The sequence below is a fragment of the Triturus cristatus genome, chromosome 5_1 (genome assembly GCF_964204655.1).
Source record: "Triturus cristatus chromosome 5_1, aTriCri1.1, whole genome shotgun sequence".
NCBI lineage: Eukaryota > Metazoa > Chordata > Amphibia > Caudata > Salamandridae > Triturus > Triturus cristatus.
This window is the reverse complement of record NC_140587.1, coordinates 78420140-78445085: the sequence shown is the minus strand read 5'-3', so window position 1 is coordinate 78445085 and position 24946 is coordinate 78420140. Positions and strand designations below refer to the sequence as shown.

General features: G+C 43.1%; 1 protein-coding gene across 1 annotated transcript in view; it reads right to left on the bottom strand.

Annotated features, from left to right (window-relative positions):
* The window catches only part of LOC146830237 (E3 ubiquitin-protein ligase TRIM7-like), a 178516-nt gene extending 171931 nt beyond the window's left edge, over positions 1 to 6585 (bottom strand). The window contains exon 1 of the mRNA XM_085604443.1: positions 6131 to 6585. The gene's annotated coding sequence lies outside the window, so the exon portion shown is untranslated. The remainder of the gene's footprint in view (positions 1 to 6130) is intronic.
* Positions 6586 to 24946: the final 18361 nt, after the last annotated feature.

Below are 24946 nucleotides of genomic sequence, written 5' to 3'. Positions count from 1 at the left end.
CACGTGGACATCTTAACCTCCATAAACCTCCAAGTGGCCTCTAAGGCTACAGAATTTGCTCTCCTCAATGCCGTGTCGCTCGAGACAAATCATGCTGACCTTAATAATTCCTATAAAACACTTATTGAGGACATAGGCTCTTATTTTATAATAAAAAGACCAAAAGCTGGTATAAATCTTCCAGCCAAGAGAGGCAACCCATGGTTTATCAATGAATGCAGAATTCAGAGACAGGAGATTACACTTGCACTTCGCAAAAAAGATCTGGCAGCTGTTAGGTTGGCTAGACAAGCTTATAAAAAATCTATAGTAGCTGCTAAACGGGCATGGGAGGAGGAACATTGGCAAGCACAAAAGAGCGCAGCGTTTTTAAAAAAGATTCCAAAATCTTCTGGACTTTAATAACTCAATTAACCAGAAGAGACTCTGATCCAATTCCCAACAATATAACCAAACAGCAGTGGTCTGCGCACTTTTCAAAACTATATTGTAATGAAGTAGAGCCCGACTACCTCCCGTCTGATAGTCCAGACCCTAACCCAACCTTTTCACAGCCTGATCCATCAGATCTGTTTACATTTGCGGAGGTTCAGATTGCCATTAAAAGTATAGCTTCCGGGAAGGCAGCGGGCCCAGATGGCCTACCAGGCGATTTGATCCTCCATGACCCTCTAATATGGGCAGAACTTATCTTTAACGTGATGAACTTACTGCTAAGAGGCCATGCTATCCCTGACTCATGGAAGGGTGCCGAGGTGGTCACAATCTATAAGAAGGGGGCGAGAGAGGACCCTGCCAACTATAGGCCGATAAGTCTAATTGATGTCATCCAAAAGGTGGTTGGCAGGGTTCTCAACTCACGAATGTGGACCTGGCTAGAAGAGGGAAATGTAACACATTTACAAGCAGGGTTTAGGAAGTAAGTGGGTACTATGGACCAGGTGTTTAGATTTCTAGCCACATATTGGAAGACCGTCTTTATTGGCGGGGGATCCTTATACCTGGCCTTTATCGACCTCAAAACTGCATTCGATCTCGTTCCCCGGGCCAAACTTTGGCAGGTCCTACATGAAATGGGGCTACCACGATACCTTTTGGAGTTTATTAAAAGACTGCATGAAGGTACATATGCAAGAATTAGATGGGGGAGTGAAGGCCAATTGACTGACCGTATCCCTGTTCAGAGGGGGGTTCGCCAGGGATGTGTGATGGCTCCAACATTGTTCTCCCTCTTTATTAATGGGGTGGTAGACCATTTGAGGGAGGACCCAGCGGATGCCCCTGCCCTGGCGGGGGAAAAAACACCTACCCTCCTCTTTGCAGACGATACACTCCTCATGTCCAAAACTCCTATGGGTCTTCAGAAACTGCTCGATAGGTTTTGTGCCTTTTGCGACAATCGTGGACTTACCATCAATACCGCTAAGACCAAATTGATGGTATTATCCAGAAATAAAACACATAAGAAAATCACTGTCGCATTAAGTGGCACCCCATTAGAAGAAGTGGACGCCTTTGACTATCTGGGGGTTAGGATAAACTCTAAAATGAAATGGGATTCCCACATTGTCAAAATGTCTTTAAATTTAAAGAGAGTGACAGGAGCAATCCTCAGAGACCATCGTTTATCCTCTACCAAGCCTATTAGTCCTGCTTTATTAGTATATGAGGGTAAGGCACTGTCTGCTGCTACTTACGGGTCCGAATTGTGGGGATCGGAAAGAGTTGCCGACTTAGTCTCTGTTGAACACAAATTTATGAGAGATTTAGTGGGTCTCCCAGTCTCCACCCCTACTAAGCCGCTACTTTATGATTTGGGACGTCGTTCCATCAAAGACATTGTTGGTCTCCGCCCCGTTTTATTTTGGGTCCAGCTTAGGAGGACCCCAGAACTGAGCAATTATGCAGCAGTCCTTGACGAACTTATTGCTTTAAATGGTTCCAGGCTGATCCCATGGCTGAAAAATTTGAGGGATATGGTAATCAAGCTAGGGCTAAAAGAAGAATGGCTCCTGCAGCAGCCCCCACCGAAAGATATTATTAAAAAATTATACTGGTCAAGCGTAGAGGGAATGTCTCTGACAAACCCAAAGTTGGGCACTTTGACTGACGCATTTTTGACCTGCAAGCCAGTACCGAAGCTGGAACCGTTTCTATTTTTCATCTCTTCACCAAGGGACAGAGCTTTGTTCCTCAAAATGAGGTTTGGTACGCTACCCCTTAATGTTTTTACAAACAGCTGGAAAAATTTTAAACCTAATTGCACAGCTTGCCCGGGATATTCCAATCCTACTGAGTCACTGGGGCATTTCCTGATTGCCTGTAAGGCATACAGGGCACCTAGAAAACGCTGGTTATCCCCAGTTTGTAGTAATCTATGAACCAGGCAATCATCAGTGGCCCTCCGCATCCTAACAACGGATACCACATCCATGACGGTAATTTGTGGGGTAGCTAAATACCTTGGGAAAGCATGGCAATTACGCTCTAAGCTGGTTGAAGCAAGTATCGCTTAGATTGCCATTTTTGTCTTTTTATGCCATCTATATGAAATAACTTTCTATTATTGGATTTGTATCTCCTGCCTACATCCTCTTACCACTCTGTTTTATTCAATCTTCCTCTTTTAAAAGTTTTGTATTTTTTTTTAAATTTCTAAAGTATACTATTATATGTTTTTTATTTCTTGCGGTTTTATCTATGTTGAATTGTAACTACTTTTATGATACTTTGTTATCGAATAAAGTATAAATCAATCAAAAATCAATCGATATTTTAAATTTCTTCAAAAGGGGAAATTAAATTGATTTTTGGGGTTTTGATTTTTTTGTGGTGATAACATATCACCAAAGGGGGGATTGATGGAGCAGGGTTTTTTCTTTAAAACCAAATACCTGTTTCATTTTCGCATGTTATAATTAAAAGTACTACTGATTAATTAATAACTTTAAAGATTTGTCAAGTCTTGTCTAATCAACCTTTTTAACAGAAGAATTACACGTGGGAATGCTATTGCGTGGCTAAATTAATAAATGAACTAAGTTGGTGAGAAAATTGACGAAATAGATGTTGCTTATGTGATGTTATTGTGTTTTGCGCTTATAATTAATATGCATTAATGGCTTTTGATGTCGCAAATGGCTAGATAAATACATACACATAAGGGTATTAGTAGGGGAATAACACCGTATAATCATTTCCGTGCAGTAATTTTGTTTTGTGTTTCATTTTACTTAAGTTGACCAATGTGGCCTACCAAAATATGGCTACCACCCGCAGCCTGCATTCGAGTTGATGGAAATTTTGCAAGAAGGCTTCGCGCTGCCTGTGACCTTACCCTTTTGACGAACTGAAAAGCCATGATCATGAAGACAAATCTGGGAGAGATGCCAATTGCCCCTGAACATGAAATTTGTTGCCAAGCCAAATACTGACTTTATGAACTTGTAATGATCCCACGAATGGGATACAATTTATCCAAAAGAGACATCTGTAGAAGTAACGGATTAGTTATGGACTCCTTATTTCTATTCATTATTTGAGACGATCAATGTGTGAGAAAAACTAGCACTGTATCTCAATGTACCAAGACGACATAATTTCCGCCATTCATCCGTTTTGTACGATATGATTGCAACATTTTGGAATGTAATTTTAGTAGACTAGAGAGGTCTAGCGCCACTTCTTCCCGAACTGATGATCCGAGGTCCCGATGCCGACGGAGAGGACGGTGACTCTACATGACGGCTAGAATCTTTGATTATTTTGCTGAGGACCGGTTCTGACTTAGGATCTGACTTTTAACCAGAATAGGTAAATATGAGAGAAATGAATTTGCATTTAATTGGCTTTTCATACAATTTTAGATAAACGAATATTCTGTTTGAATCACTGTGTCGGGTGGTTATTTTATTGTCATGTTTATTGAATTTATTTGCGTATTGTAAAATATTTCACCAGATCTATAGCAACTAGTTGATGCCATTGACCTCAGGGTACATGCATATTGGTTAGGTATCGAAAGTGTCTCTCCTTATACATGGCACGGATAGAGTGGTAGGATGAATGTTGGTGTAATGGGCCCCACCAGCGTGTGATGTGTGTGTGCGTGTGTGACTGTGAGATCACTCCGTCCGTGGAAGTAGAGGGGATTCGGAAGCTCCGATCTGCACCAGTGACACGTAGTGCGGCAACATATTATGGCAGCAATGTAATTATATCTCTGATAATAGCCTCTCTGATTATGTCAAGCTCATACTATAGTGCGTACAGTTTGAATATTAACAAATTCCCCTATTTCGCCATATTTCTGAGAATCTACATGCTGGGGCTAAAGGTGGTGGAAATCAATAGCTCCAGAGTTGGAATGACCTATTGCGTCTGTGCAAACCTAACTTGCATGTTTTAGGGATTTGCACCAGCTCTTCTCTAATCTTTTTACATACAGAGGTTGAAAATATCCTCCTGACAAGGGCAAAAGTAAAACCTCTACCAGGGCTGGAAAACAAAAAAAAAATCAGTTGGAGGGAAAGTGAACTTTGAAACGGTCAACAGATTTTCGCAGGAGCAAATCTTCACATGTGCGTGCGCTGAAACACAATCCATAAATATTTTATAAGAGTACAATTTCCTGGCCTACTCCTATAAATTCTTGTGAATTCATGAAAGGCATAGTTCTTTACTAATGCAAGAACATATACTGTGGGTGCACTTTTGTGACATTCTTTAAGAATTGAGCCCCTAATTTGGTCTGGCCTTAACCAAGACCTTTCGTTTTTATTAAAATTCTCTCTCAATCGATCAGCGGGCTTAACTGCGAGTGACAGCATTCGGCTCTTGCTCAAGAAGTAATTGTGTTCGGTTCCAGATACTACTGTGGAAATGTGTGCCTGAATACTCACAGACATACTTGGTGACCTGCCTGTCCTTGCAAGCTTTAAAACCCCACAGACAAACTCTGTGCTCATCCGAAGCCCTCTCTACGGGCTAATGAGAATATGATCCTTGAACACCCACACACACACACACACCTTATCATCTTGGGCAGTCCTCTTTATTTGATCACCTGGCACCTTTGTGATCCTATAATGCCCACCAACATACCGTGTGGTCTACTGCAGCCTCCTCTGAGGTGAAGATGTGGAACATGTGACAGCAAGACTATTCGGGCGGTACTCTTTTTGTAACCCAAAGAATGAAATGAGTGATCACTAAACTCTTGCAGAAACACTGTGTGCTCTTGTACATCCCTCTGTATGAATGCCTGGAGTGTCTTTGTATGTTCATACATCGTAAACATACCGTATACACTTCTGCATCCTCTTCTGAGTCCCAAGGTGTGTGGTATGAGACTCCCTGACTGTGTCTTTTGAAGCCCCATCTTTGTCTACTTGACATCTTTTGCCCCTGGGAACAATTGTAAAGGTAGCCCCCACCGGACAGACCTTGTACGCTTTGCAGCCTCTTATGTGGGTCATGGGGTTGGAACGCGTGATCCCAGGACAGTAACAGATATGCCAAGTTCACTTCTAAAGTCCCTTCTATGCGAATTTCACAACATGAACCCTCGGGCAGAATTATCTATAGAGATCTCAGAAAGCAGCGAGTGTTCCCCGAATTTCTACAGACATTCAGTGTGCTCTTGGGCAGCCTTTTCCACTGAATTCTGCCTGAATTCCTATAGACAGACGTTGTACATTTTCTCAAGTATCCGTTTATGCTTCCCACAACACTCACACACTTATCGTGTGCTCTCATGCGGCTTGCTGTAAGGGTTCATGGATGTACATTGACCTTTGGTCCCTGAATTCCCACAGACAACTTTCGATCTTGGACTGCCCTCGCTGTGGAACATGGAGATTGCCTTATTATCTGTAGTTAAAACACACACATGTACCATGTGATTATCCACAGCTCCCTGCATTGACTCCTGGAGTTGTGGCTTCACTTATAATATCTACACACATGATGTGTGATCTTCGGCCTGATGGAGACAGAGGTTATATTTCTGCAGTCGCCTCTATGGGGTTCACTCATTCACTGGGACACGCAGCTTGGGCCCTTCTAGAGCCACCTATGAAGCAATCCCCGAAGGTGACACGTAGTAACATAAGCGCAGCCACATACATACCCTGTGCTTTTTGGCAGCTTCCTCTATGGGAGTCACGGAGTGAGACCTGTGCTCCTCGGATCTGTCACACACAACACAGATGAGTGTCTGATCCTTCTCACAGAACAGCCTCAGTTTCTCCTCGTGTTTCTCGCACAGATTCTCCTGTGGGGGCTCCACGGGGGGCAGGTGAAGCTGTTTTAACATTTCCACAATGTTTCCGAGTTGCCTGTTGGGTCGGAGGTTTCTCCCTGGAGATATTTCTCTGCACTGCGGACAAGGGCAGTTTTCATCTCTTCCCTCCCAGCTCTGAGTGATGCAGACGCGGCAGAAGATATGTTCACAGTCTGTGGACACGGGATCCGTAAAATATTCCAAACAGATGGAACACGTGGCCTCATCTTTGAGATTTCTGCCCTGAGCTGCGGCAGCCATGATCCCAGAACTACAGGACGGTAGAGTTAAGTTTCGTTTCTGTTTGTAAAGTGGGAGTGTCTGTGTGTGCTGAGACTTCCTGCTTTTCTGGGTCTCTCCTCTGCATTCAAATGCGCCCCCATGGCAGCGCGGGCTCTGATTGGTCCACATATGGCTACTCCCATTGGCTATAGCAGGCTCAAGGTTGCGAGTCAGCCTGTGATTGGCTGCAAGTATAGCAATGTAAAGCTGCTGTTGGGGCGGGGTAACACATCCAAACAGGTAAGAGACATTGGCCCCGGTGGACTATCTGCAATGGAGAGAGAGATGCCCTCAACAAGAGAAGAGACATTGTGTTGGTCCCAACGGTGCTCTGAATGTTCGCCTCTATGGTGTCCACGGCGGCCTCTTTAACGGTAAAGGAGGGCGTCAGGGGCACCGTAAACCGACCTGCAGCAAAAACCAGCGGCAGAGGGCGGTGTGTGTTAGGGACGGACCACCAGGTGCCTTGGAGAGACCCGAACGTTGAACTTTTGCCCTACGGTTTCCAGGAGTTTTTATACTTCGTATTTCAGAACACTTCGAGTGAGCTTGGAGACTTAAAAACAATAAAATAAAAACCCTGTGCGCGCTCACGCTTTAACCAGCCCTCTCAGAAAATCACAGTTTGCAAAAGGGATCTTTTTAAATATGTGCCGCGACCGAATCCTTATTCATACAGCGCATCATGTTGTCAAGACTTTTGAGTTTACTACCAAGCTTCAAATGTTTCGGATTGCCATGTGTGACCTTTTCATAATTTCAGTGTAATTATGAGTGACACTTCAACGACTATAAATGACACTTTATCGTGATCAAAATCAAGTAATGAAGACGAGGGAAACCTATAAATATAAGAAATAACACCAGCCCTGCCAAGTACCACGCATTAGGGGTTGCATAGCTACCAAGATTTCAGATTGCGTATGTGTGACAAGTCCATGGTTTCAGTGTAGTTATGAGTAAAACTAGACTACCAAATGTGTGGCACTTAGAGTGACATGTTCTCACGAGTGTAACCAGGCAAGGCATTGTATGGAAAGGGATAAATATTAGAAATTACACCCTTTTGATTAACACCATCCATGGTCAGGACGGCTCCCGGCCGTCCTGAGTCACGGTAGTCGTGTGCTCATGACGTCCGGGAGCTGTCCGACCAGTGCCGCTCCGCCCACGCGTGGCTAATTCCCCACCTGTGTGGGCGAATTAATCAGTGGGCGGAGTTCAGACGATTCCCGGCTGTCATGAGCACACACCCTAAGTGATTTATGACGGCCAGGAGCCGTCCTGGAGTACCAGGGCGCCACCCCCCCCCCCCCCTCGCACCACGGCAGAATTTGCCGCACGTGGAAGGGGTTAATAAGACTAAAATATCTTGAAACTGCTTCAAACCCCCTGAAATGGAAGGTTAAGATACTAATATGAGTTGTGTGCCCAAAAGATATAAAAGTAAAAAAACCACCCTAGAACGTCTCATAAACCCATGTCATAGCACTTTATTGTGCCCTAATACAGTTAAGCACGTGCTGCTGAAATCCAATGAACACAGGGCAGATGTTTTGATGTTGCGGATGGTACAAAAATAAGTAGAATCACCAAAATCCTGTTTTTTTCATGTTTTATATGTACATACTTCAAAGGACAAATATTAATAGAAAGCACTTTTAAAAGTGTTCTAGGGGTGACTAATACTTCAAGTAAACATATATAGAAATGGCACCTTACAAATAAAGAAATTCAGTTTTGCTTCCAGTCCTGTTTAGGTAGTGGCAGTAACAGGTATCGACCCTAAGGTGACTCACCTGACAGATGCATTCCAACAGTGGCACTGCCTACGCATGTCTCCAAGCTGAGAGTGTCGACAGCTCGCTTTGTTTACAGTCTTGAGCTGCAACAGTCTTGGTGCTTCAGCCAGGGAGGAAGGTATAGGTCTCCGGTGCAATTTAAAGATGTCAGAGCGCATGGAGAGCCACAGGCAGTTCTCCTCTGGAGTTTCTCGCTCTGGCTCACAGCATTTTTTGCTTCTTACACGGCCCCATGCATGCTGTTTTATGGGGGCCAGCCCGAGCAACAGCAATGCCTTCTTAGGGGAGGCCGGGCAGTAAAGGTGGTAAAATAAAAACTGGCTGCATGGTGCCAGTCACGCAAGTGACAGCACTCTGAAGACTGATCAGCACACACAAGGTGCATTGCCACTGAGGGCCCACGTGGACAAAGTAAGCTGGCTTCACACTCTGTGCCTGCAGCCAGCCCCGCAACAAGAGAAAGAATGTTTAATTTGCACACCACTCAGTTCATGTAGTTCGTATTTCTGTTCCTCTGCTGTGGGGCACGCTATTAACTAATTCTCTCAAGTGCAGAGATATTCAGCACAAACCTTAACATCTGCTGCTAAAAAGCACATATTAAGGAAACAAAGTACTGTAGATTGAAAGGCAATGCTCACAGACTGGAAGATGCCCTACTGGAAAGACTGGATTAAATTTATTTCCCAAACAAGCACAAGTGTCTGTCAACATTTCTCACCAGAGCCACGAATCCTGAAAAAAAATAGAACATATATACAATGAAAGGAGCGTATCAATCATTAATCGCATTAATCAATAAATTATTGTACATCATATCAAAATGTTCAATCCAAAGGCCAAGAATTTTCCAAATTTCTTTCAGTGATGACATTTTTTTATTTTTATTTTCAAAAGTTCATTCAATTATTTCCATAATCTTCATTCAGTCGTAGATCAATCCATCAATTCTTTATCATCATTAATTCTTAACTGACACAGCCTACGCGTTTCGTCCTGTCACGACTTCATCAGGGTTGTAAAAAACAAAATGTATGCACTGATCAGTGTTCTGATACATTAACTAAAATTTTTATACCCTCCTGTTAATCTGACTAATACATTTCGGGCCTGCCTATCTCCATTCTAGATTTTCAAATCATACAACCACTGGATGGAAAAAATAAATTTTGGAACACAACATATCACTCAACATAATTATAACAAAAATCGAAATGCATCCTTCAGCGCATAATGTTAACGCATCACCCACTTGAGCTGGGTGAGAAAAAAGCATGCTATTCATATCATCACTTCTCTTTAAGTCTAGCATGTTATCACCTCAAATCTCTTTCATCTGTTATCCCTCAACTTTCATCACTACCCTACAAACATTTCCCATAGGTAATTAGGCTTGACTAATAATAATAACCTCATTTTATTACCTTATATTTATGATGATTGGTGGTTGAACATCCAATGAACACAATTTGTTATTATCGAATAGATAGCCTTTTTATTAATCGTCACTTTTCTTCCTAATTATTGAAAACTGATAGTAGTTGGAATGACTGCTAATATAATTTATCAGTCTGTGATGTTCGGTTCAAATTCGAACCTACGTACCTGTATTTTTTGTTTGGCTTCTACATTATTTTTGACTCAGTTGGATATTTTATAAGGCGGCGGGAATAGTTCTTATTACTAAAAAGTAAAAATAATAATTTTCAACATGAGCTAGGTCTCTCACCACCTGCTATTAAAGAATTCTTCTCCATAGTATACATAACATCTGACTGTATAATCAGTTTCAAGTTCCATAATCTTGTAGGAGGATCAGCAATCTTATGTACTTGTTCGCTGATATCTTCTCATCTTTCTAAGTATGTCATTACTTTTCCTAAGTATAAAAATTAACAATTAATCCAAAATCCCTATGCAAATTTAGTTTGATATTTAGCTAAAAGTGGAACCTACGTACCGTTAATTTCCCTTATTTATGAAGTTCAACCAATCTAATGAATTCCCTCCTTCGTTCTTAAACAAACCGATATATTTTGTGTGTCCCTCTCTGGTCCGCTATTACAATTGACCAATCACAACACGTTATTGATGAACAGGCGTTCCATTTGACTTCTATGGTACCCATTACCAAACCGTGTGTTTATTCAACTGTTTCCTCTCTTGTCCGCAACTAAGGTCACTCCCCCTTTATCCATTCGATTGTCCTTAGTTATACGGGTCTATTCAATTCTAGTTCTTTCACGTACATTCAGCCAATCCTAACCAACTCTATATATATCGAATGCATTAAAACCAATCACAATCAACTATTCAATTTCTAACCCGCAAGCCAGAGTACCATGTGACCTAATATCACTGATTGTTAGCTTACGGACATAGTCCATTGTATAGAGTCGGCAATGATTGATTGAATATACGTGAAATATTCACGTCGATTGGTCTTTTTTATCAACATTGGTGGGTATACCTTCAAATTATATATAAAAAATCTGAAGTGACGAAAAAAAGAGTTCCAAGAACACATTTGGGCGATATTCCATTATGCTTGCAAACTGGGGGACTCCAGGCTCTTTTGGGAACAAATCAACCAATTAACCAATGGCCGGAATCAACATCATAATTCAGATATATTGGAGCCACATGGAGAGCTCACGTTGATCTCCTATATAATGAAACTACACCCCTATCGGCCCCAAATTGCGAATCATCAACAGGGAAGGAGGCTGGAGGTCAAGATAATGTCAATGATACCATGAACCACGAATCCCCCAAGGACTTTGTGTCGTTTTCAGAAACTCAAGTTCTAAAAACTATAAAAAATTTAAAACCCGAGGGAGCCCCAGGTCCGAACGGACTACCAAATGCCCTGTTTCGGCATGACCCCGCATTCTGGTCTCAAGTCCTGACTCCTTTTTTTCCAAAGTTACAGCCGACAGTTTGATCCACGAGCCCTGGAGAGGAAGCATTCTTAATCCAATCTATAAGACTCCTGGACACCATCATCAATCTGTATTCTCATACGTGGGTGCAAATCAAGAAAGGAGACGGGTCCAGCATAACCGATACGATTCCAACATTAAATGGGCTAAAACAAGGTTGCATTTTAGCGCCTTGTCTGTTCAACATTTACACGTCAGATCTCGACAAGTGCCTTCAGTCAATTCCAGCTGACCCCCCAAAACTGGGCAAAATACCGACACTGTGCCTTCAATACGCAGATGACATTGTGTTGCTAGCACAAACACCAGTTGGCCTGCAGAAACTGATCACGGGACTAGGAGCCTATACCATCTTAAATCAACTTATGATTAACCATCAAAAGACAAAAGTTATGCGTTTTTCTAAACATAATAAAACATGGAACAGGCACACCTTCTCCTGGAAACTGGGCGAACAACCACTGGCCCGCGTTGCTTCCTATAAATGTCAAGGCTTCTCGCTTGACTGCAAGCTCAACTTTAAGCAACACGTGGAACATGGATGCACAAAAGCAAAACAACTGTTATTTGCCTTCAAAATCCTGAAGAAAAAGCTTACAGGTTGCTCCACCGGTCATCTGCTGAAAGTGATCGCCGCACAATTCCTACCTTCCATCTCGTATGGCTCAGAAATCCTGAACAGTAAAGATGCTACAGCACTGAATATAGCACAATCCACATTCTTCAAAAGACTGTTCTCAATACCATTACCTATCTCACAGGAACAAATCTGTTTAGAATTCGGACTAAAAAATCAAATCATGGCCAGACAAGATGCTTTAGTAAAGTATTACTGGAGGATGAGGGAGGCAGAAGATAAACACTCTAGCCCACCGCTGTTGCGTTGAGATAAAGAATCAAGCAAGACAAGCTAACTCGACCATGACAATCCTGAAGGAATCTTTGTCGGCATTACAGCTAGAGGAGGTCTGGTCAATACCAGTAACATATTCTGGACTCAAAAGCGTGGTGAACACCGTAATCAAGCGGATCTCCTTGTTAACTGACAAAATGATTTTTGCAAAAAAAATCACGCCTGGGCCGTGATACAGGCCTATCAGAGGCTTAAGCCGCAACAGTATTTGATTGAACACCTTTCCTACCAGAAAAAGCATTAACTGATGTTGCTACGATTGGGATCATTCCCCTCAAAGGATTTAACCCCCAAATGGAAATTTACATGGCCATCGAAGGAATGCCGCCTCTGTTGTCAAGGGGAGGAGTTACTACTACATTTACTATGTACATGCCCTTTTCTACTGAAAACACGCAAATTAATTCTTTGGGAGATTTTAAGGAACGAACAGATAAGAACATGTAGAGCTGCAGTCATCAGGTGTCTTGGAGGGCTTTCGATTCCTCTATACTGTAGCACCATAAAATTCTGGAAAATAGCAGCAAAGGAACTGGAAAAATTTGATTTAATCCAAGCAGCTAACAAATAACCTGCTGGCTGACTTTTTTTTAAATGTATCATTTTACTTACCAGCTTTTTAACTGTGGTCACGACCCTAAGGCCTTTTTTCTTCTCTCTTCTGTTTTAAAAAAATGCTCATTTAATGTTTTGCGTTTTATGATGGTTTGACATCCTTTTACGATTTTTAAAGAATTAATAAAAGTATTTTTGACTGACTGAATAATTTATTGATTAATGCGATTAATGATTGATACGCTCCTTTCATTGCATATATGTTGGATTTTTGGGTGGCCTTGGAGCGGTAGACCAGGGAGAGTTGAGCGTAAGTTGAGAGAGTACAGGATCAGAATTATAGAGCTTGTGCACAAAGTCCTTGAACCTTTACCGCTTTAGGTATTGTTCCTGAAAAAAATAGCTAAAACAAGCCAAAGCCACAAAATGACGATGAAATTGTTAAAATGTCAGTAAACAAACAATAACTCAGCACACTGGGCTCACGCTGCTTGCCTAACAGAGCGCGGCTCCTCCTACCGTCTCAGCTTGTGCCAGACAGCGCCAGTGGGGTGTCAGGAGGCACTATAAATGCATGACTTATCCATTTTAGTGTGGTGATGCAGACCACCGCACTAATTTGCATTATTTTAATGCTTCATGCGTGATATTTGGCATGGCTGTTACTATAGGGAAGTTCTTGATTTCTAGGAACATTTTAAAATCTGGTAACTATGATTGTGCTCTCAGGTCTCCCCAACTGTTTTGAGTTGAACTTTGGCTTTGTATTACCTCTGAACCTTTTTAGCCACCTTGAAAGGTCAGATCACCTGGGTTGGAAGGGGGATCCCACTGAAATTAATATTGAGAACATCTGTTGTTTGGGAGTGAGTAAGGTTACCAAAGCTGGTGATTGCAGTGAGTCTACGGGGAGCTTTCATCTTGCTTTGAAGGTGAGTCCACTAAATGAGAGGGGTGGCTCTAGGTAAGTGAGAAACGGTGCAGCTGCACCTGGCGCTCACCTGGAGGAGGGTGGGGGGGTCTCTGGTTTAGAAATAATTTTTGAGTTTAAAGCCATCCGCTGCAGAGTTCCTTGTGTGTCAGACAGTTTGCTAGCATCAGTAAAAATGTCAAGGTAACTGGTGATTAATGTTCCTGCTGGAGAGAGATGGAGTTTTGTCTAGTGACAGTTATGACTCATCATAAAGTAACTCAAAGGGTTAATGTGCCTGCTGCAAAGAACATGTACCATGCAGACCATAGAATGCTATTTTATGTGGATAGCTCAGTGGGTTACTTATTTTGTCACAGAGATCGTTCTGTTATTTACAGTTCATAAGTTACAATCTTCGGTCCACTCTTCAGTACAGACATGATCTACGGTCTGGGTGTCAGGGGTGCCACGTTAATTCCCAGTTAGTGCCCTCTGGGATGTGGCGACTACTAGCCAATGGGCTTCCAGATGAAGAGTGGCATGTAGCCTAGCTATCCCAGAATGCACTATTCTGTCCACTTTCATTATGGCAGAACCCCGTCTCTTGATATGTGGAGCTCCTTAGCTCACACCAGAGGTGTGGCTATCTGGGGGCTACATATCCATAGAAAAAAGTGGTTTGACTGTGGCTTCCCCCTCGCTTTCTTTGACGTCAACGTGTCTGCAAGAACAAAAGAAAAGCCCCTCCTGTGTGTCCAACATTTTCCCTTCGAAGGCGGCTTTACCTTTGAAGCTCGGCTTTTGGGTTCACACCCTGTTTTTCCTTCCTGCCAGGCAAAAGTAATACTTCTCCCAATGGTGTGCTATTTGTGTGCCTTCCTGAGAGTTGTTCACACCTCCCCCCAGGAGGGCAAAATGCTGTCTTTCGGCTAGCAACTGTAAACAGTCATTGGAAAACTTTGGGCAAGAAAGTGATTACTTTTTAAAGTTTTCATTTGTACAAAAGGTGCATTAAATTAAATGCTTGTTTGTACAAAAGGTGCATTAAATTGAATGCTTGTTTCCAGTCCAGGGAAGACATGGCTAGGCAGTTCGGGGTGGACTGTTCCCATGAGGCACAGAGTCAGACTGATTTGCATATGGGCATGTCTGAACTGGGGTGGTGGAGTGAGCTAAAGAATGATGACGAATTAAACCCAGATCAGTTGACTGGGCGTGAGTGTTTGATTTGCTCAAGCACTCCGTCCATCATCCCCTTTGGTATCGCTTTGTTCGCCCTAAGTTGTCAGGGTATGCCCAGACGTGGGTCCCTTGCTCACTTTGCCACTGGATTCAAGCTAGCCTGGCTGATGATGGCTGATTAGCCAGAAACCGGTCCCAGGATGCTTGTTTCCGGTCCAGGGAAGACATGGCTTGGCAGTTCGGGTTGGACTGTTCCCATGAGGCACAGGGTCAGACTGATTTGCATATGGCCATGTCTGAACTGGGGTGGTGGAGTGTGCTAAATAATGATGATGGATTAAACCCAGATCAGTTGACTGGGGGTGAGTGTTTGATTTGCTCAAGCGCTCCGTCCATCATCTTCTTTGGTATCGCTTAAATTAAACTTGAAGCATCAAGTCGGGGTTAATGCAACATTTTTTTTGATACCTTGAAGTTTCATATTCACTGCTGAGTTGTCAGCGTGTAAGGCTGTTGTTGCCAATGGGGCGACTAGCATTACAACTGTAAAACAATAGAGCATGTTTTTTAATATCAGGACCTGTAAAGTTAAAAACTGCATGTCCATCTTTTTATTATGATGCACGATGCCTTTAGGGCTCGGTTGACTTGCCTTAGCAGTGACTATCAATTATTAAAAAGGAGCCCTTGGGCTCTGCTATTACTTTAAATGGCAAAGGGGAGTTAGCAGCTTGAAACTGCTCTGCCACCCCGCAATGGTGGCCTCAGAGTCATACTTTGGTTTGTCACACTCGTGGTGGCACAGAGGAGCTGCAGACCAGGAGAACCCTTTAACTTACCCGCACTGGGTACTCCTGGTACCATATACAAGGGGCTTGTAAGGATGTTAACTGTTAGATCTGGGGGTCTCTAGTTGGCAGGGTAGGTACCTCTGTCCAAGTAGGGACCCTTGCTTCTAGTCAGGGAAAGGGGGATACAATGTTAAGATAACCCCTGCTCACCCTCTAGGTAGCTTGGCCTGAGCAGTCTAGGCTATCAAAGGCAATGTGTAAAGTATTTGTACCAACACTCACAGTAACACAGTGAAAACACCACAGATTTACTCCACACCAGTTTTAGAAAAATAAGGTATCTTTACTAAAAACTTCACAAGACCACATACTACAGACAAACCAACATATAATTCAAAAGGTTATTTTAAAGATAGTTCAAGAGCTTGCAGAAAGTACTCCAGGATGTAAAAGTCAGTGTCCTGCACAATGCGACTCTCAATGCACAAAATGCGACACTCTCGTGCCCAACAGTACCTGTAGTTGCGATAAGGTTCCCAAAAGCTATAACAAGGAAGATGGCAAAGGCGATGCGATACTCCTGAGATCCTGGGGAGGCTTTGCAGCAGCCCTGCTTCACGCAGCAGAGGTGGATGCGCCGGCTCCGATCTGTAGGGGGAGGATGCGATGACTTTGGCTTTCGTTGCGTAGGTTTCTTAGGGGGAAGCTTCACGCACAGGTTTGATGCGACACGCTTCGATGTGGCACGATGCGCGGCGCAGCGTTGACTTCCGGCGCCGCAACTCTCGATGCGCCACGGAACGGGACTCTGCGTCGACGCACTCGATGACTGGAGACTTTCACGCACCGGCAGTGGTGCGGCTCGCAAACTGGTTCTGCGACGACCCTCGCAATGTCAGGAATCTTCACGCTTCGGGACGATGCTCGACGCACTCGGCGATGCGGGGGCCCTGCGTGTTGCGATGGTGCCGCGATGAAATTTTCCACGCACTCTCGTTCTTGCGACACGCAATCGGATGATACGTTGGGTACCAGTTGCTCTTTTTCACGCTTCTGCTTCCCAGCTCTCAAAACACAGCAAAACGACCTCCTGAGGCCCCAAGACTGGGCAAGCACTCCAAGGCAGGTCAGAACTCCTTCAGCAGAGTTCCAGGGGAGCTGGTGGTGAAGTCCTTTTGTTCCTGGGACTTCTTAACAGGGAGCCAGCTCTTCTCAGGCCCTTGGAGATCAGAATCAAAAGAAGGGGACACAGCAAAGTCCTACCCCTCTCCTTGGCAGCAAAGCAAAACAGCAAGCAGGCAGTCTTCTCCTCTTCAGTCCTTTTCAGCTTTCTCCTTGGCAGAGGTTTCTTCTTAGTTCCAAAGTGATCTAAAGTTTAGGTGTCTGGGGTCCTCTTCTTATACCCCTCCAAGTCTTTGTCTCTCTTTGTTCCAGTGGGGGGATTCCCCTGCTCAAACCGGTTCCTGGGTGTGCTCTGCTCTGGAGCACCTGGTTCCTTTCAGAGTGAGGGGCAGGGTCGTTAGACGCTCAGCAGGAGGTGGAGCCTTCTTTGTGCCAGCAGAGGCAGAGTCCTCAGCCTGGCCAGCAGGGGGTGGAGCCAGCTTTGTGCTGGCAGGGGCAGCCCTATACAAACCCAGGGACTACTCCTCCCACCCATCTAAAGCAGATCACCCTATTCACCCTGCTGCTGACTCATCCAGGCTCCTGGAGCCACCTAGCCCATCACATGACACCAGTCAGCCAACCAGCACACAGGCACACAGGAAGGTTAAACAGGAGAATAGCTACTTTCTAAAAAGTACTATTCTCACACAGTGAATTTAAAAACCATCTTGCTAAAAAGATGTATAATTAAATTCTGAACACAGAGATACCAAACTTGGATTTTCTATCTTGCCCTGACAGATGCATTCCAACAGTGGCACTGCCTACGCATGTCTCCAAGCTGAGAGTGTCGACAGCTCGCTTTGTTTACAGTCTTGAGCTGCAACAGTCTTGGTGCTTCAGCCAGGGAGGAAGGTATAGGTCTCCGGTGCAATTTAAAGATGTCAGAGCGCATGGAGAGCCACAGGCAGTTCTCCTCTGGAGTTTCTCGCTCTGGCTCACAGCATTTTTTGCTTCTTACACGGCCCCATGCATGCTGTTTTATGGGGGCCAGCCCGAGCAACAGCAATGCCTTCTTAGGGGAGGCCGGGCAGTAAAGGTGGTAAAATAAAAACTGGCTGCATGGTGCCAGTCACGCAAGTGACAGCACTCTGAAGACTGATCAGCACACACAAGGTGCATTGCCACTGAGGGCCCACGTGGACAAAGTAAGCTGGCTTCACACTCTGTGCCTGCAGCCAGCCCCGCAACAAGAGAAAGAATGTTTAATTTGCACACCACTCAGTTCATGTAGTTCGTATTTCTGTTCCTCTGCTGTGGGGCACGCTATTAACTAATTCTCTCAAGTGCAGAGATATTCAGCACAAACCTTAACATCTGCTGCTAAAAAGCACATATTAAGGAAGCAAAGTACTGTAGATTGAAAGGCAATGCTCACAGACTGGAAGATGCCCTACTGGAAAGACTGGCGTAACTTTATTTCCCAAACAAGCACAAGTGTCTGTCAACATTTCTCACCAGAGCCACGAATCCTGAAAAAAAATAGAACATATATACAATGAAAGGAGCGTATCAATCATTAATCGCATTAATCAATAAATTATTGTACATTATATCAAAATGTTCAATCCAAAAGCCAAGAATTTTCCAAATTTCTTTCAGTGATGACATTTTTTTATTTTTATTTTCAAAAGTTCATTCAATTATTTCCATAATCTTCATTCAGTCGTAGATCAATCCATCAATTCTTTATCATCATTAATTCTTAACTGACACAGCCTACGCGTTTCGTCCTGTCACGACTTCATCAGGGCTGTAAAAAACAAAATGTATGCATTGATCAGTGTTCTGATACATTAACTAAAATTTTTATACCCTCCTGTTAATCTGACTAATACATTTCAGGCCTGCCTATCTCCATTCTAGATTTTCAAATCATACAACCATTGGATGGAAAAAATGAATTTTGGAACACAACATATCACTCAACATAATTATAACAAAAATCGAAATGCATCCTTCAGCGCATAATGTTAACGCATCACCCACTTGAGCTGGGTGAGAAAAAAGCATGCTATTCATATCATCACTTCTCTTTAAGTCTAGCATGTTATCACCTCAAATCTCTTTCATCTGTTATCCCTCAACTTTCATCACTACCCTACAAACATTTCCCATAAGTAATTAGGCTTGACTAATAATAATAACCTCATTTTATTACCTTATATTTATGATGATTGGTGGTTGAACATCCAATGAACACAATTTGTTATTATCGAATAGATAGCCTTTTTATTAATCGTCACTTTTCTTCCTAATTATTGAAAACTGATAGTAGTTGGAATGACTGCTAATATAATTTATCAGTCTGTGATGTTTGGTTCAAATTCGAACCTACGTACCTGTATTTTTTGTTTGGCTTCTACATTATTTTTGACTCAGTTGGATATTTTATAAGGCGGCGCGAATAGTTCTTATTACTAAAAAGTAAAAATAATAATTTTCAACATGAGCTATGTCTCTCACCACCTGCTATTAAAGAATTCTTCTCCATAGTATACATAACATCTGACTGTATAATCAGTTTCAAGTTCCATAAGAGGATCAGCAATCTTATGTACTTGTTCGCTGATATCTTCTCATCTTTCTAAGTATGTCATTACTTTTCCTAAGTATAAAAATTAACAATTAATCCAAAATCCCTATGCAAATTTAGTTTGATATTTAGCTAAAAGTGGAACCTACGTACCGTTAATTTCCCTTATTTATGAAGTCCAACCAATCTAATGAATTCCCTCCTTCGTTCTTAAACAAACCGATATATTTTGTGTGGTCAATGCTGGCCGTTCAAGTGTGCTGTAATATACAAAGCAACATTAACTGCAATCTACCGCTAATCCCATTTGCCATTTCTACACCTCCCCACTCGACCCGTATAGTTTCACCGTGTTCCAAATGAACGTCCGCATCCTCCCCTGTCAGTATTGAAACTCCCGCTGTGAACTGTCCACTGACTCACCCGTATTTCAATGCGATATCAGCCTTTTAGGTTCCATATTCAATTGGTCTATTCTCCAATCAGATTTGCTCCGTTATTCAATCGTATTCACTTCCTAGTTCAGTTCCCTCTCTGGTCCGCTATTACAATTGACCAATCACAACACGTTATTGATGAACAGGCGTTCCATTTGACTTCTATGGTACCCATTACCAAACCGTGTGTTTATTCAACTGTTTCCTCTCTTGTCCGCAACTAAGGTCACTCCCCCTTTGTCCATTCGATTGTCCTTAGTTATACGGGTCTATTCAATTCTAGTTCTTTCACGTACATTCAGCCAATCCTAACCAACTTCATATATATCGAATGCATTAAAACCAATCACAATCAACTATTCAATTTCTAACCCGCAAGCCAGAGTACCATGTGACCTAATATCACTGATTGTTAGCTTACGGACATAGTCCATTGTATAGAGTCGGCAATGATTGATTGAATATACGTGAAATATTCACGTCGATTGGTCTTTTATATCAACATTGGTGGGTATACCTTCAAATTATATATAAAAAATCTGAAGTGACGAAAAAAAGAGTTCCAAGAACACATTTGGGCGATACTCCATTATGCTTGCAAACTGGGGGACTCCAGGCTCTTTTGGGAACAAATCAACCAATTAACCAATGGCCGGAATCAACATCATAATTCAGATATATTGGAGGCCACATGGAGAGCTCACGTTGATCTCCTATATAATGAAACTACACCCCTATCGGCCCCAAATTGCGAATCATCAACAGGAAAGGAGGCTGGAGGTCAAGATAATGTCAATGATACCACGAATCCCCCAAGGATTTTGTGTCGTTTTCAGAAACTCAAGTTCTAAAAACTATAAAAAATTTAAAACCCGAGGGAGCCCCAGGTCCGAACGGACTACCAAATGCCCTGTTTCGGCATGACCCCGCATTCTGGTCTCAAGTCCTGACTCCTCTTTTTCCCAAAGTTACAGCCGACAGTTTGATCCACGAGCCCTGGAGAGGAAGCATTCTTAATCCAATCTATAAGACTCCTGGACACCATCATCAATCTGTATTCTCATACGTGGGTGCAAATCAAGAAAGGAGACGGGTCCAGCATAACCGATACGATTCCAACATTAAATGGGCTAAAACAAGGTTGCATTTTAGCGCCTTGTCTGTTCAACATTTACACGTCAGATCTCGACAAGTGCCTTCAGTCAATTCCAGCTGACCCCCCAAAACTGGGCAAAATACCGACACTGTGCCTTCAATACGCAGATGACATTGTGTTGCTAGCACAAACACCAGTTGGCCTGCAGAAACTGATCACGGGACTAGGAGCCTATACCATCTTAAATCAACTTATGATTAACCATCAAAAGACAAAAGTTATGCGTTTTTCTAAACATAATAAAACATGGAACAGGCACACCTTCTCCTGGAAACTGGGCGAACAACCACTGGCCCGCGTTGCTTCCTATAAATGTCAAGGCTTCTCGCTTGACTGCAAGCTCAACTTTAAGCAACACGTGGAACATGGATGCACAAAAGCAAAACAACTGTTATTTGCCTTCAAAATCCTGAAGAAAAAGCTTACAGGTTGCTCCACCGGTCATCTGCTGAAAGTGATCGCCGCACAATTCCTACCTTCCATCTCGTATGGCTCAGAAATCCTGAACAGTAAAGATGCTACAGCACTGAATATAGCACAATCCACATTCTTCAAAAGACTGTTCTCAATACCATTACCTATCTCACAGGAACAAATCTGTTTAGAATTCGGACTAAAAAATCAAATCATGGCCAGACAAGATGCTTTAGTAAAGTATTACTGGAGGATGAGGGAGGCAGAAGATAAACACTCTAGCCCACCGCTGTTGCGTTGAGATAAAGAATCAAGCAAGACAAGCTAACTCGACCATGACAATCCTGAAGGAATCTTTGTCGGCATTACAGCTAGAGGAGGTCTGGTCAATACCAGTAACATATTCTGGACTCAAAAGCGTGGTGAACACCGTAATCAAGCGGATCTCCTTGTTAACTGACAAAATGATTTTTGCAAAAAAAATCACGCCTGGGCCGTGATACAGGCCTATCAGAGGCTTAAGCCGCAACAGTATTTGATTGAACACCTTTCCTACCACAAAAAGCATTAACTGATGTTGCTACGATTGGGATCATTCCCCTCAAAGGATTTAACCCCCAAATGGAAATTTACATGGCCATCGAAGGAATGCCGCCTCTGTTGTCAAGGGGAGGAGTTACTACTACATTTACTATGTACATGCCCTTTTCTACTGAAAACACGCAAATTAATTCTTTGGGAGATTTTAAGGAATGAACAGATAAGAACATGTAGAGCTGCAGTCATCAGGTGTCTTGGAGGGCTTTCGATTCCTCTATACTGTAGCACCATAACATTCTGGAAAATAGCAGCAAAGGAACTGGAAAAATTTGATTTAATCCAAGCAGCTAACAAATAACCTGCTGGCTGACTTTTTTTTAAATGTATCATTTTACTTACCAGCTTTTTAACTGTGGTCACGACCCTAAGGCCTTTTTTCTTCTCTCTTCTGTTTTAAAAAAATGCTCATTTAATGTTTTGCGTTTTATGATGGTTTGACATCCTTTTACGATTTTTAAAGAATTAATAAAAGTATTTTTGACTGACTGAATAATTTATTGATTAATGCGATTAATGATTGATACGCTCCTTTCATTGCATATATGTTGGATTTTTGGGTGGCCTTGGAGCGGTAGACCATGGAGAGATGAGCGTAAGTTGAGAGAGTACGGGATCAGAATTATAGAGCTTGTGCACAAAGTCCTTGAACCTTTACCGCTTTAGGTATTGTTCCTGAAAAAAATAGCTAAAACAAGCCAAAGCCACAAAATGACGATGAAATTGTTAAAATGTCAGTAAACAAACAATAACTCAGCACACTGGGCTCACGCTGCTTGCCTAACAGAGCGCGGCTCCTCCTACCGTCTCAGCTTGTGCCAGACAGCGCCAGTGGGGTGTCAGGAGGCACTATAAATGCATGACTTATCCATTTTAGTGTGGTGATGCAGACCACCGCACTAATTTGCATTATTTTAATGCTTCATGCGTGATATTTGGCATGGCTGTTACTATAGGGAAGTTCTTGATTTCTAGGAACATTTTAAAATCTGGTAACTATGATTGTGCTCTCAGGTCTCCCCAACTGTTTTGAGTTGAACTTTGGCTTTGTATTACCTCTGAACCTTTTTAGCCACCTTGAAAGGTCAGATCACCTGGTTTTGAAAGGGGATCCCACTGAAATTAATATTGAGAACATCTGTTGTTTGGGAGTGAGTAAGGTTACCAAAGCTGGTGATTGCAGTGAGTCTACGGGGAGCTTTCATCTTGCTTTGAAGGTGAGTCCACTAAATGAGAGGGGTGGCTCTAGGTAAGTGAGAAACGGTGTAGCTGCACCTGGCGCTCACCTGGAGGAGGGTGGGGGGGTCTCTGGTTCAGAAATAATTTTTGAGTTTAAAGCCATCCGCTGCAGAGTTCCTTGTGTGTCAGACAGTTTGCTAGCATCAGTAAAAATGTCAAGGTAACTGGTGATTAATGTTCCTGCTGGAGAGAGATGGAGTTTTGTCTAGTGACAGTTATGACTCATCATAAAGTAACTCAAAGGGTTAATGTGCCTGCTGCAAAGAACATGTACCATGCAGACCATAGAATGCTATTTTATGTGGATAGGTCAGTGGGTTACTTATTTTGTCACAGAGATCGTTCTGTTATGTACAGTTCATAAGTTACAATTTTCGGTCCACTCTTCAGTACAGACATGATCTACGGTCTGGGTGTCAGGGGTGCCACGTTAATTCCCAGTTAGTGCCAAATGTCAAATGTCAAATGTCAAGGTACTTATAGAGCGCACTGTCACCAGACGGCCACCTTGCGGTGTCGCCTTTGCGGTTTCCTGGCGCTGATACTCATACCGCTGTGGAACCCCTCCTGGCTTTCCCTGTGAAGTGTCCACTCCTGGGCGCCCCCAGGGTGAAGCCAGGCATCCTCAGCGCTGTTGGGGCCAGTGTGGAGGCTAAGCAAGCTATTGCCCAGAGTTGCAGCGTGTGGCCCGTGATTAGAATAGGCACCGAGGCGAGAATAGACAGGTCCGAGGAAATTGAGCCCGAGCCCCGCCGAGGCGGGAATCGAACCCTGGTCCCTGGCCAGAACTCTGCTTCAGGGTCTGCCGCTCTAACCATTGAGCCACACTCCTCTAGTGCCCTCTGGGATGTGGCGACTACTAGCCAATGGGCTTCCAGATGAAGAGTGGCATGTAGCCTAGCTATCCCAGAATGCACTATTCTGTCCACTTTCATTATGGCAGAACCCCGTCTCTTGATATGTGGAGCTCCTTAGCTCACACCAGAGGTGTGGCTATCTGGGGGCTACATATCCATAGAAAAAAGTGGTTTGACTGTGGCTTCCCCCTCTCTTTCTTTGACGTCAACGTGTCTGCAAGAACAAAAGAAGAGCCCCTCCTGTGTGTCCAACATTTTCCCTTCGAAGGCGGCTTTACCTTTGAAGCTCGGCTTTTGGGTTCACACCCTGTTTTTCCTTCCAACCAGGCAAAAGTAATACTTCTCCCAATGGCGTGCTATTTGTGTGCCTTCCTGAGAGTTGTTCACACCTCCCCCCAGGAGGGCAAAATGCTGTCTTTCGGCTAGCAACTGTAAACAGTCATTGGAAAACTTTGGGCAAGAAAGTGATTACTTTTTAAAGTTTTCATTTGTACAAAAGGTGCATTAAATTAAATGCTTGTTTGTACAAAAGGTGCATTAAATTGAATGCTTGTTTCCAGTCCAGGGAAGACATGGCTAGGCAGTTCGGATGGACTGTTTTCATGAGGCACAGAGTCAGACTGATTTGCATATGGGCATGTCTGAACTGGGGTGGTGGAGTGAGCTAAAGAATGATGACGAATTAAACCCAGATCAGTTGACTGGGCGTGAGTGTTTGATTTGCTCAAGCACTCCGTCCATCATCCCCTTTGGTATCGCTTAAATTAAACTTGAAGCATCAAGTCGGGGTTAATGCAACATTTTTTTTGATACCTTGAAGTTTCATATTCACTGCTGAGTTGTCAGCGTGTAAGGCTGTTGTTGCCAATGGGGCGACTAGCAT